Here is a 13,767-nt window from a genome sequence, read left to right on the forward strand (position 1 = left end):
TGAGATGCGGCGACCAGAATTGTACACAGTATTTAAGGTGCGGTCTCACCATGGAGCGATACAGAGGCATTATGACATTTTCTGTTTTATTCATCATTCCTTTTCTAATAATTCCCAACATTCTGTTTGCTTTTTTGACTGCCGCAGCACACTGAACCGACGATTTCAATGTGTTATCCACTATGACACCTAGATCTCTTTCTTGGGTTGTAGACCTAATATGGAACCCAACATCGTGTAATTATAGCATGGGTTATTTTTCCCTATATGCATCACCTTGCACTTATCCACATTAAATTTCATCTGCCATTTGGATGCCCAATTTTCCAGTCTCACAAGGTCTTCTTGCAATTTATCACAATCTGCTTGTGATTTAACTACTCTGAACAATTTTCTGTCATCTGCAAATTTGATTATCTCACTCGTCGTATTTCTTTCCAGATCATTTATAAATATATTGAACAGTAAGGGTCCCAATACAGATCCCTGAGGCACTCCACTGTCCACTCCCTTCCACTGAGAAAATTGCCTATTTAATCCTACTCTCTGTTTCCTGTCTTTTAGCCAGTTTGCAATCCACAAAAGGACATCGCCACCTATCCCATGACTTTTTACTTTTCCTAGAAGCCTCTCATGAGGAACTTTGTCAAACGCCTTCTGAAAATCCAAGTATACTATATCTACCGGTTCACCTTTATCCACATGTTTATTAACTCCTTCAAAAAAGTGAAGCAGATTTGTGAGGCAAGACTTGCCCTGGGTAAAGCCATGCTGACTTTGTTCCATTAAACCATGTCTTTCTATATGTTCTGTGATTTTGATGTTTAGAACACTTTCCACTATTTTTCCTGGCACTGAAGTCAGGCTAACCGGTCTGTAGTTTCCCGGATCGCCCCTGGAGCCCTTTTTAAATATTGGGGTTACATTTGCTATCCTCCAGTCTTCAGGTACAATGGATGATTTTAATGATAAGTTACAAATTTTTACTAATAGTTCTGCTATTTATCAGGTATAGGAATAGAATTCTTTATAGCCATTTACTGACTGCGTGAAGGGTCAGGGTAAATGGGGGCATGTAGGCCCATTAACCGGGGGGGGGGGGGGGGGAACTAGATGGCCTAGACTGGGCAAATTGTTGGACTAATTGATAATAACCAAAATAAATCGAGAGCCAACAATATCTCAGATAATAGACAATGACAATGATAGAGATATGCAAACACAATTCTACACAAAGGTACATGGGTTTATTGCAGTTATAGACTGTTTGGGAGAAGTGTCATAGAGAGGAAACAATGTTGACTGTATGGGGAGAGCTGAAGTAAGGAGAGTCATAGAAGATAAAAGTAAAAAATGAATAAAAATACAAGGAAATGAGTCACAAAAGTCTGAAGTCAAGAAAACGGTTGCTTGTTTCATCTTGTAGGGTGTCATAATGGGTCTAGCACAGAGGTTTTTTGCACAAATTAGGAATAATCTGGTGTAAATGTAGTGAGGAACACAGTTGCCCTTTGCACTTAATTTTGTTACAGCTAATCTATAATTTTTATGTAGGTTAGATTGCAACATGAACAGATTGGAGTCTGTAGAAGCCATAGAACAGGGGTAGGCAACGTTGGTCACAGAGTGCCACAGCCAGGTCTGGTTTTCAGGATATCCAAAATGAATATGCATGAGGCATAGTTGCATGCACTGCCTCAATTGTATGTAAATATATCTCATGCACATTCATTCTGGATGTCCTGACAACCAGACCTATTTGTGGCATTCCAGGACTGGAGATGCCTATCCCAGAGGCAAGCAGAGCTCCAGAATCTCAATGCGTGGATCAGACAATGGTGCAGGGAAGAGGGTTTTAGGTTTGTTAGGAACTGGACATCATTTTGGGGAAGGGAGAACCTTTCCCAAAAGGATGGGCTCCTTCTTAACCAAAGTGGAACCAGGCTACTGGCACTTAGCAGGCCCAGGAATTTGGAATACGCTCCCAGGAGAATTGAGGTTAGAGCCAAACCTAAAAAAGTTTAAATGAGAGCTTAAGACCTGGTTTTTTAGCATAGCTTATTCAATTCAATCTTAAGTCACCTTAGACCGCCTGTAATGAATTTTAAGGTACCAGATTTGTAATTACTTTTAGTTCTTATATGAAAAGTTATTTTACAGTGCTGACCTTTAGTTTTTATTTGAAAAGTCATTTTAGACTGATGCGCCTTAGTTAATTTTAATTAGGATAGGATTCTAATGTACTATCCGAAGGATTTTATGAGACAAATCTATGTCTGATTTTAGGTATGTCATAGTTTTATAGTTTTAGTCAAGAAATGCTGCTATTTTGTTATGTATTTTTTAGAAGTTTACAATGTATTTTAGGTACTAGGAAAATGTTATTTTAACCTGTTGTGAACCGTTTTGATGGAACCTGAGCGACGGTATAAAACAAATGCTAAATAAATAAAAAATAAATAAATACCTTTAAATAGGAGAGAGTGTAACTTTTAAACTAGATGATGGGGGAAAGCTGACAGTTGCTCAGAAGCACGTATGGCCTTACCAGCCAGGGCAAGCTACATAGCATGGATAGTCCTCATTAATGGTACTGGTTGCCTGAGTGAAACTCTTGTGTCCCAGAGAAGATGGGAAAAGGGAAATTAGGGCATCCCAGAAGAGAGGTTGAAATAAATGCCAAAGTAGATCAGGTGTCTTTAAGTAAAGAGCAGAAAGATTCTGAATTACCCCAATTAACTGTTGAGCAGGTTGTTAGAACAAACAAAAAACATACTTTGAAATATCTGTATACAAATTTTAGAAGTTTAAAAACTAAGATGGGAGAGTTAGAGAGGATGAAGTGGTAGATATAATTGGCATCTCAAAGACCTGGTGGAAAGGGGATAACCAATGGGAAACTGTGATGCCATGGTACAAATAATATTGAAGTGATAGGATAGATCAAAGTGGTGGAGGGGTAGCGTTATATGTTAAAGAGGGTACTGTGTCATACAGGATACAAGTTCTACAGCAAACAAAATGCAGTGTTGAAATGATAGGAATGGTGCTTTGTTTGAGTTAAAAAGCTGTATTTGTGAGCTGCACAGTAGTATTTATTTTATTTAAGTTTTTTTATACCGATTTTCCTGCATAAAATGCATATCAAACCGGTTTACAATGAAACAGAATGAGCAGGAAGTAAAATTCCTTAGTCTAATACATTTAAACATCAATAATGAAATAATTTTAAACAAAGCAAAAAGCTAAATAACATTAATAAAAGTTAAATTATTAACATAAACATAATTATATTAGAAGGAGCACAAAGGTTAGCATGAAGGGGAGCACACCCGGCACGCGACGCCTGGTGTAATTGTGCCGTTAATCGGGTCGCCGCTGGCTGGTCGTCATGACGTGGGGGGGGGGGGGGGGGCAAGTCTTCACATCGCTGATTTTCTCTTTTAACATCTCAGTTCATTTTTACTATTTTTTTGTGTCTTTTTCTCACAAGATGTAGTTTTCTTTAAGTGCCCGATGGTAGTGGGCTGCCCCTCTGTAACAGCGCCTGGTGGAATCGTGCCATTAATCGGGTCGCCGCTGGCTGGTCGTCATGACGTCGGGGGGGGGGGCGAGTCTTCACATCGCTGATTTTCTCTTTTAACATCTCAGTTCATTTTTACTATTTTTTTGTGTCTTTTTCTCACAAGATGTAGTTTTCTTTAAGTGCCCGATGGTAGTGGGCTGCCCCTCTGTAACAGCGCCTGGTGGAATCGTGCCGTTAATCGGGTCGCCGCTGGCTAGTCGTCATGACGTCGGGGGGGGCGGGTCTTCACATCGCTGATTTTCTCTTTTAACATCTCAGTTCATTTTTACTATTTTTTTGTGTCTTTTTCTCACAAGATGTAGTTTTCTTTAAGTGCCCGATGGTAGTGGGCTGCCCCTCTAAACTTCTCCTCGGGTTATAAACTGCAGGGAGGAAATGCATAAGAGTAATGCTGTTTGAATTAAAAAGCTGCATTTGTGGGACACCAAGGAGCAAAAGACCAGGCTTAATTAGTTAGCTGTAGGTTGGAAATGCACAGGGGCAGATCACCTCCTCCTAATTAGCAAGTAGGAACCTAGAGCCTCTGAGTAGGAAAACCTCTCCTTAAATCACTAATCTTGCCTGGGACCCTCAGAGGTGTAGGCTATTCCCTGCTTAGTAAAGCAAGGAGTGGAAATGTACTAGAATGAGCTCAGTCCCCAATAATTAAATGTTTGGCCTTACCAGCCAGGGCTAGCTACATGGCATGGATAGTCCTCATTAATGGTACTGGTTGCCTGAGGGAAACTCTTGTGTCCCAGAGAAGAAAATGCACTATACTAGATAGTTTCCCAAAACTGCTCAGGCTGATGAAAGCGCCTGAAAGCCTGAATAGTCTCGGGCTGGAATGGAAACTGCTTTGTTTGAACCTAAAAATTTTGCCTGTGATTTTGTTATGGAAGAATTATAATGCTGCTGGGGCAGTACAAGTGGAGATTTGCCTGCATGGAGCTGGCACCAGGGAAGTTTAATAATAAAAATAACTAAAAGAATGCTTCTGCTTCATGGACTTGTTTTTCTTTTGGGATATGAAGAGACAGTTCTAGTTTTGACAGCTGAGGATATCATTGTGAAGGGGAACTAAAATAATATTAGAGTGAACCCTATGGGAAGAAAGGGTCAACAGGGATATCACCAAGCACTCTGCCCAGCGCTGTGATAGCAGGGGACCTAGGAGTAGGAGCAGTAAATTGGCATTGAGAGCACAGTTTGCCTGATCATAGATTAGCCTGCACCCCAGCATAAGACAGCTACAACCCTAAACCCACTGGACTTGTAGGCCCCAAGGTTCCCAGTTGCTACTTCAACGCATAATTAAAATCTGAAATTAATTGCCAGAGGATGTGGGTGCTGGAAACAGGGGCAAGACAGATGGGATGCCGGGTTAGGCTCTTCTCTCAAGCCCTTTCTTGAAATCTAATGTCCAGGCGATTAGCCAAACTGATTAATATAAGAACATATGTTCTTATGTTCTTATGATTAGCCCCTCCAATGTATCAGGTAGGTCTCGGCCAGCCACCAGTTCCGTCAGTCCTTGTCTGAAGATAGTTATGAGGTTATCACTGCCCCACTGCAGTTCAGATGCCAGTGTATGAAAATGAACTGCATGCTCTCCAAAGGAGCAGGGGCTTTGCCTGATCTGAAGAAGCTCAATGGCCATGGATAATGTGCGTCTGGGCTCTTCAAAGATCATGCTGAATTCTCTCAGAAAGTTGTTCAGATTGCCCAGGAGTGGGTCATCTCTCTTTCAGAGTGGCGAGGCTCAGGCTAGGATAGAACCACCCAACAAGAACAGGGTATTGGATAATATTGATGCGATCAGACAGGAAGACAGGTGCCTAGAATTCAAATTGCATCTGACACTGATTCAGGAAGCCTCTAAATTTAGTAGGATTACCATCATAATTCAGACCGAAGCAGGTGAAGCGTGGAGGTAGTAGGCTGTACTGGAGTCAGAACTGGGGGAGCTGGATGGTTGGCCATACCCTGGAGATAACTGGCCTTTGTGTTCAATTGATCTTGCTCCTGTTTTAGCTGGTTAGCAAGCCTGGGACGAGTTCACCAAGCTCATGGCCTCAGAAAACTGTAATGACTAGATTGGGAGTGAGCCCTTTATGATGCAGCATAGTTGAAGCAGCCTTATAGGTGAACCTATCAGGCCTATGCTGGCAGATGGCACATGTGCTCTGTAGCGGGACAGAAGCTTTGCCTATACCAGCCACCTCCCCTGAGCCCTCGGGTTTTGGTGGCAAACAAGACTTAGGTGGGTCCCTAGGTTGGTGAAAAGAGAGTCCAAGGACAAGCTGGAGACATGGAGATAGGCCGGGGCAGCAAATGTGGTCAGGTCCAAGCAAGAGGTCAGTAACAGGAAGTCAGGCCAAAGGTGGATGGAGACACACATGGAACACTGGATGAGACAGCTGGGCAAGACAAGACTGGACAAGGAAAGACTGGACGAGGCAAGGCACAGGAACACAGGACACTCAGGGATGCAGGAGCAACATGTACTACTTCACCTTAGAAGACTTGTTTCTGAGGTGTCAGAAGGCTGCAGGGACTTTGCTTAAGTAGGCCAGTAAGTCTGACATCATCAGGAGACACCAAAAAGTGATTCCAGCACAGGGCCTATATTAGGTACACACATGCCACTATATTAGGTACACACATGCCACTGCCGCCTTGCAGGAGCAAGGCGGCAGTGGCATGTGGTGATGGTGGTGTTCTGTCGCAGCATGAGGCCTCCAACAGTGACAGACAGCAGCTGGTGTGAATAATGTTGGTTGTGAATGCAGTCCCGTGACTGGCGAAATTAACAGCAGAAAGAGAAAGACAGGAAACAATATTTGAAAAGCTAAGAGGAGCTGGGAAAGCAGTTATGAACTCAATTATACAAAGGGAACAAAAAATAACAAATATGGTAAAACAGGGGGCAAGACCATTTTTTAGATATGGTAGTGATAGGAGGAAGTGCAAAAGTGGCATTGTGGAATTCCTCCCCTCCCCTGAGGTGAGGGGAAGGAATATGTAGATGCTGATGAGAAAAATATGAAATTGCCTAACAGATATATCTGTTCAGTGTTCACTGTGCAAGGGCCAGGAGCAGGACCATATAAAACAAACACAAAAGTAAAATAAATCTCAATCGATTTTTAGAAAACTGTGTTTATAATAAGCTAACTAAACTTAAAGTAGATAAAATGATGGGGTCAGATGGGATACATCCAAGAGTTTGAGAAGTTCTGACAACTTTGCTGGTTGAATGTTTCAATGTTTCTTTAGAGTCAGGAGTAGTTCCATAGGACTGGGAGGGGGTGGATGTGGTTCCTACTCACAAAAGTGGAAGTAAGGAAGAGGCAGGGAATTACAGGCTGGTGGATCTGACTTTTGTGGTGAGCAAATTAATGGAATCACTGCTAAAACAGAGGACAGTGCAACTTCTGGAATCCAATGGATTACAAGATCCAAGGTAGCATGGCTTTTACCAAAGGTAGATCTTGTCAGAATAATCTGATCAATTTCTTTGAGTAATGAAAAACTTGGATCAGGGGACTGGGCTAGATGTACTGTACTTGGACTTCAGTAAGGCCTTTGACACAGTTCTGAATAGGAAGGAACAAATAAATTGAGCGCCCTTGGTATATGCTCCAAAGGGACTGACTGGGTTAGAAATTGGTTGAGCAGAAAGCGACAAAGAGTAGTAATAAATGGATTTCATTCAATGGAGAGAGATGTCCAGCGCTGCAGGGATTGGTCCTTGGACTGTTTTATTTCAACATTTTTCTGAGCGATATTGAGGATAGATTATCAAGAAAGGTTTGTCTTTTTAGCGATGCTATCTAAATCTGTAAGAGGGCAGATAGCCAGGAAGGTGAGGGAAACATAAGAAAGAATCGTGCAAAGCTCGAGGAATAATCTAGATTCTGGCAGTTAAGATTTAAGGCTAAAAAATACAGAGGTATGTATTTAGGATGCAAACAGTACAGTATAGGGGGCAAAATTCTTCTAAGTGCAAAAGAAGAGTGGGATGTGGGGATGATTGTATCTGGTGATTTTAAGATAGCCAAGCAGGTGGATAAGAGGATGAAAAAAGCCAGAAAGCTTGACTGCATAGGGAGAGGAATAGTCAATAGAAAAAACATGATATTGCATCTGTATAATTCCCTGGTGAGAGCTCATTTGGAATACTGTGTACAGTGCTGGAGACTGCATCTTCAAAAGATCCAAAAAGGATTTGGTCTAGAGCGTGGCTACTAAAAAAGATTATTAGACTTCGTTCTAAAGTATATAAGGACAGATTTAAAGATCTAAACATATATACCCTACAGCAGGGGTGCTCAAACCAGTCCTCAGGGGCCTCCCACCAGGATATCCCTAATAAATATGCATGAGATGTATTTGCATGAACTGTCTCCAATGTATACAAAAAATCCTCATTTATATTCATTAAGGATATCCTGAAAACCCGACTGGCTGGGGGAGGAGGCCGAGGAGCAGTTTGAGCTTTCCTGCTCTAGAGGAAAGACAGGATAGGGGAAATACGATAAAGACATTTAAATACCTCCAAGGTTTCCATGCAGAGGAGGCAGAGAGCTCTGTGGGCAGGACCCTGCAGGGCAGGGGAGAGTCCTGAGAGCGGGACCAGATAAGGCAGGGTAAGAGGGTAAGCCCCACTGGGTGTAGGAGGCCCCTTCGACTCCAGGAGAGGCAGCTCCTGTAAAACTATTCTAAACAAACCAGAAGGAATTGAACATACACTGTCCAGAGAGAAGACCGTCTAGAACCCTGTGTGTAACCTGAATACTGCTAAGGTAGGCAGGGCACTGTTAAGTTGTTGTTATTAATTATATGGCTAAAAGTGAATATTGCATTAAAAAAGGCTGGAGTCATCGTGGTTTACTGCTCCAGCCCAGAAGATTTGCTCAGCCATCCTCACAACAAGTCAGATTAAATATGTGTTGTTCCCCTTGTAATGTGAACTGCAGTAAGTTCTGCTGCACCCACTAGAACAACACGCTCACTTTCTGGCTACAACTGGTCCCTGAGTGACCTCTTGCATGTTCACATAAGTAATCATTGTGGTGCCGTGCAAGCGTACCCATCTGTCCCCACATTAAAGGCAGGAACTGCAACAGGGCCAGCTCGGTTTCCATGGTTTCTGTTCTGTTTATAGACCACATTCTTCTTCTTGGAACCAGATCCTTTGGCTTATGCAGAGGTGATAGAGCACACCCTAGCACACCAGGCTTTCATTTGATATGCAGACCACTCATCTGGGAGGATCCAGATCCTTTCCCCTTGATATATCATGGTGCTTGCTACCCAGGTTAGGCCATCCCTGACAAAGTGGAAGAGGGAGACACACCCCACATGCTTTGACAGAAGGGACTAGAAAGACGATAGGAACATCTGAAGCCACAGGTGAGCCCTAGCCCCAGGGAACGGGATCCAGAGAGGCTATCATGGAGCCCAGGAGCTGGAAATCCTCCTACACTCTGGGGGACTTCTGTGGAATAAGTCTCACACTGGAGCCTATCAATTAGTGACTCTCACCTGAGTCAAGAAGTCTTTGCCTACTCTGGTATCAAGCCCCTCCAGAAAACCCAGAGACTGGGAAGGCACCAAACTTCCTACATAGCTTACCACACATGCCACGACTCCTTAGATGAGGTTGGGCATTCATTAGCCTTCAAATACCAAGGTATAGATCAAAATATGGATGAGACATGTTCTTCTGACTCTGGAGCGAAGGACTTTGTCACTGAGTAGAGTCCAAAGAGCAGAAATTGAAAGCAGTAATCCTACCTTCAAATACAAAACACACAGGCATGAACAGAATCTCTAGAGATCTTCCCAGATGGGAATTCGAAAGAATCTTCTAAAAGGCCCAGGGAAGAAAAGTACTCCTCTTGTTTCACCACCAGGCTCATGAAGCAAGGGATGCTACAGAAATGGGCATCCTAAGACATCTATCAACTCTATTTTGACTGAGGAAGCATTGGAGAAAATCAGTCTTTTTCTTTCAGAACCTAAAATAGGAATACTGACCTAAACCATATGTCTCATGTGGTACTGGAACACAGCTACCAAACTCTGAAGCATCTCTGGAGCAATCTTTACCTCCCATTCTTGGAGGCTGACATGCAGGGAAACACCATAAAGGCAACGGAACAAAGAAGTGGCAACTTCTAGGGATCACTCATCTTATACCATGACCAGAACCACTGACCTGATGGGTCAAGGAATCTCTCCTAGTAGGGCCACTTTAACTGTCTTCCTACCACAGTTACTTTTTTTTGGGGGGGGGGCAACCCTCAATGGGCCAGAGAGTAGCAGGAGAAGTCCATGTATTGAAAATTCTTGCCTTCAACACCCTACAAATAAGCTGATTAAGTATTGCTTTCCCGGGTTGACCCTTCTGACATTCCCAAGGCTATAGTGACTTCTAATAGCCCTGAGGGTGGTAGACATAGACATTATTCTCTAGGAATCACTAGGACCTTTCTCAGCCATCCCAGACTCTGCCTGAACAGTAACCCTGAAAGGGAATGCTTAACTAAGAAAGAAAGATTTTGAATCCACCACCATGCCTTATGGTCCACAGTAAATGCCAGGGCATCAATCCGAAGGACAAGTGCATTAATAGCATTAAAAGTGCATTAATAGCATTAATAGCCACCCCTTATAATGTTATTATATATATATATATAATTATCTGATCTTCATTTTCCTTCTTACTCCAAGTTATTGTTTCCCTGTTACATGTAACTGCTTTTCGGCACTATTGTTCAAATTGTAAAGTTTATTTTAATTGCACCCCTGTTTCTTGTGAACCTGCATGATGGGACTATCGTCTTGAATGTTGGTATATAAAAAAACTTAAATAAATAAATAAATAAGTGAGAACAAGCCCCTCTTTCCAGAATAACCTGAAAATGGAGGAGCTCTCTTCGGAGGCAAACTCTGCTTATTCTATGCTTTCCATGGGACTGTTCTTCACCATGCTTGACTCCCCCACTATCTTCTGGAGCAAAGAAATACTAGCTATTGCCAGTGCCGCACCAGCCTATATACCATCTGATAAGGCCACTGAAAAAGGGTGTGTTCTCTGTCTCCGTCTGCTAGTAGGTGGTGATAGCCTATGCATCTGGACTGATGTAGCAAGAATGATGAAGCCAGGACACAACCACTGGTTATGCCACTTTTGTTACCTTACTTTTAAGAATCTTTATATTGGGGATCAAATTCTATGCTATGTTACCATTTGTCATCCTAGAGTATTTCCCATGCTCCTAACCAGGGTAACAGTAGTGGCAGGATGATCAGATGCCTCCAAGTTCTCCAGGAAAGTTTTGTCCAGCTGTGGATTTTTAAAACTTTCTCCCCACAAAACTTTCTGTGAATTCCAAAGTGTTGCATACTAATTGTGCCTTCAGGCTTCCACTAAGACCACTATATATAATGCAACTATACACACCTGGCTAATTCTAGTGGCTTTGCAGTCTGAGACTAATTAGTAGGGCTGAGGGGCAGTAGGAGATAAGCAGAATACTGGTGGCCTTAGGGGAAAAGGCTGAGCTCCCTCTAGAAGATTGTTGTCTGTCTAATGCTGTTCTTCCAGAACTTGCCCTGTTGAGTTCCTGATCATTCACTGAGCATCCAGAATTTGAACTAGCTCTTCATCTAGATCAGTGACGGGGAACTCCCGTCCTCCAGTGCCACAAACAGGCCAGGTTTTCAGGATATCCACAATGAACATGCACGAGCTGGATTTGCCTGTTTGTGGCACTGGAGGACGGGAGTTCGCCGTCACTGATCTAGACTAACTGCAGAATTTGACAAGTCTGAGTACTGCAGTTGCTAATTAAATCCAGTCAGAGATGCTGTGCTGGTGACTCTGAGCTGCCTGGATTTCTGCCTATAGGCGTCTTTCTCAGGGAGGATCTATTAGGATCACTGTGGTACTTCTCTTTTCTCTTCGGAGCCAGAGAGAATCCTGCAGGTACAATAGTTGGAAAGAAACTTCAGGCAAGCGTGGGACCCTCCGCTCTTTCTGCCAACCAGTAAGTGAAAAAAACTGGACGTTAACTGCCTCAATTCTAATTTTCTACTAAAGAGAATCAAAGGTATGGTTTAAATATCGGTTTCCATGGATCTGATTTCTTTTTTTAATGGGCATGGCAAGCGGGGTCTGTGTTGATGCCTCTCGAAACTCCGCATGGCTTGTTTAACCACCTCTGCTAAGTTTGTGCTTAACTGTCTTAAGCTGCTGCCTGGTTTTAATAAAGCTCCGGCACAGGTTTAAGAAGGGAAGTACTAATGTATATGTACAGGGCAAGTTCAGAGCTGCCCAATGAGACATGCCTTTTGTAGCTTATCAGGGAATCTTTGTGCAAACGTTTCACAACTTGGGTTAGGAAAGCCAGGGAAACTGCAACCTTCTTTTTTCTTGTTTAAGGCATGGAAGATTAAGAAAAAAAAAAAAAGGCAAAACGAGATTGCCTTAGGAGTTTCAGCATTGGGGGGCTGACAGCTTTAGTGTCGCTTGCTAGGAAAGCCATAACTGAATCTTGTTTGACTTGAAAAAATAGGTGCTTGACGGTCAGTAGATTTCAAAAAACAGCTTTTGCAAGTGGGCTCTCCATGGTAGGCACAGTCTAAATACGATGAACCATGGTTGTCCGTTCGTCTGACAGTGACGACACGTATATAAAATGCCTCCCTTCTTCTTCCCTACAGTATATCTAACTTGCTAAAGCAGTACAGATCTGTTGTTACACACCCTCAAGTCTCGGTAGTAAGAAATACCATGCTGCACTACGCTCATCTGTGCATGTCCTCATTTTCCTGTCATTGTCGAACATAGTGATACAAAAATTTTCTTGCCTGCAAATACATGATTGTAATAATCCTAACGCCAGTGTGTAGCTGAAGGTATGCTCTGTATATTTTATTACTACTTCTACTACTACTTAACATTTTTATAGCGCTACACGGCATATGCAGAAACAAGTGTGTGTGTGTTAATAGGTTGTGATGACATGCCATGCATATTTAATATTGCCTATATATGTTATAATTCCATAGGGAATTAAAAAATAACTAAAAATGCAACCTCTTTCCCTTCTCAACTCCTCTGTACAGCAAAGCGTCTGCCAGGTTAATAGAAGCCATGCTAGATGGGCCTATGATAGGATCAGACAAATAGGGATGCTTGAATGCAATATGAAATGAATTTAGAGACCAGACTGGAAAGTGAAAAAAAAATGATGCATTGATTTCATCACCAGCTTGCTAGTTCAGTCAAATTCTTTGTATCTTTTATTTTACTGCAGAAGAGACAACTGAGAAGGGGATATGATAGAACTTTATAAAATCATGAGTGGGGTGGAACAGGCAAATATGGAACAATAGTACTAAGATCAGGAAAATATAAATAACAGGTAGCAGGTTTAAAACAAATTGAATAAAGTATTTTTTAACACAGTCAAGCTATGGAATATGTTGCTGGGGACATGATCAAGGTGTCTAGCATAGATGGATTTAAAAGGGGTCTGTACAAGTTCCTGGAGGCAAAGTCCAAAAAACATTGTTATCCAGGTAGATTTAGGGAAACCGCTGCTTATCTGGGAGTGAGCAACAAGGAATGGCTCTACTCTTTGGGAGCTGCCGGTTACTTATGACCTGAATTGGCCACTGTCACAGACTGGATGCAGGGCTCAATGGACGTTTTGGTCTAATTCAGCATGGCGTATTCTGTGTTTTTTATTCTCATTTGGCAGTATGTCCACACTTAGTGTGGTGCGCCTTCATTGTTTTACATATACTGTTTCACAAGAAAAAAAATAGCCAGGGACTGCTTTGCACAGTCCCTCAAAGTCTGGTTTGATCTCATGCACAGGACGTTTTTTGTTTTGTGCGTGCAATTCATTGTATTTGTTTGCAGCAACCACACAGGGCTTCCACTGGTAGGTTAGCTTGGGCTGGAAGTATCATCTAGGGCTAATCTGTTTTTTGATAGTTGAGTGTCACCAAAGGATGCCAAAGCTTTGCAGGAGAATTTTTTATAAACCATGTGACCCTTGGTAATGCAGCAGGTACTGCCAGCTGGCAGCCTGAAATCTGGACTACGTGCATTCTGCTTTGAAGTTCTTCTTGGAGGTGCTTGATGTTAAAGTATGCTAGTATACGAGTTAGTCATCGCA

The 13,767-nt window shown here is 42.4% G+C and overlaps 1 protein-coding gene across 4 annotated transcripts in view; it reads left to right on the forward strand.

Moving 5' to 3' along the window:
• The window catches only part of ETS1 (ETS proto-oncogene 1, transcription factor), a 338,616-nt gene that overhangs the window by 103,714 nt on the left and 221,135 nt on the right, over positions 1-13,767 (forward strand). The window contains exon 1 of one of the 4 annotated variants that reach the window (XM_029572467.1): positions 11,476-11,625. The exons of 2 other annotated variants lie outside the window; for them this stretch is intronic. The gene's annotated coding sequence lies outside the window, so the exon portion shown is untranslated. Of the gene's footprint in view, positions 1-11,475; positions 11,689-13,767 lie in introns of those variants that run through there. One more of the 4 variants, XM_029572463.1, reaches the window with a different exon arrangement.

The sequence above is a fragment of the Rhinatrema bivittatum genome, chromosome 12, assembly GCF_901001135.1.
Source record: "Rhinatrema bivittatum chromosome 12, aRhiBiv1.1, whole genome shotgun sequence".
Taxonomy (NCBI): Eukaryota; Metazoa; Chordata; class Amphibia; order Gymnophiona; family Rhinatrematidae; genus Rhinatrema; species Rhinatrema bivittatum.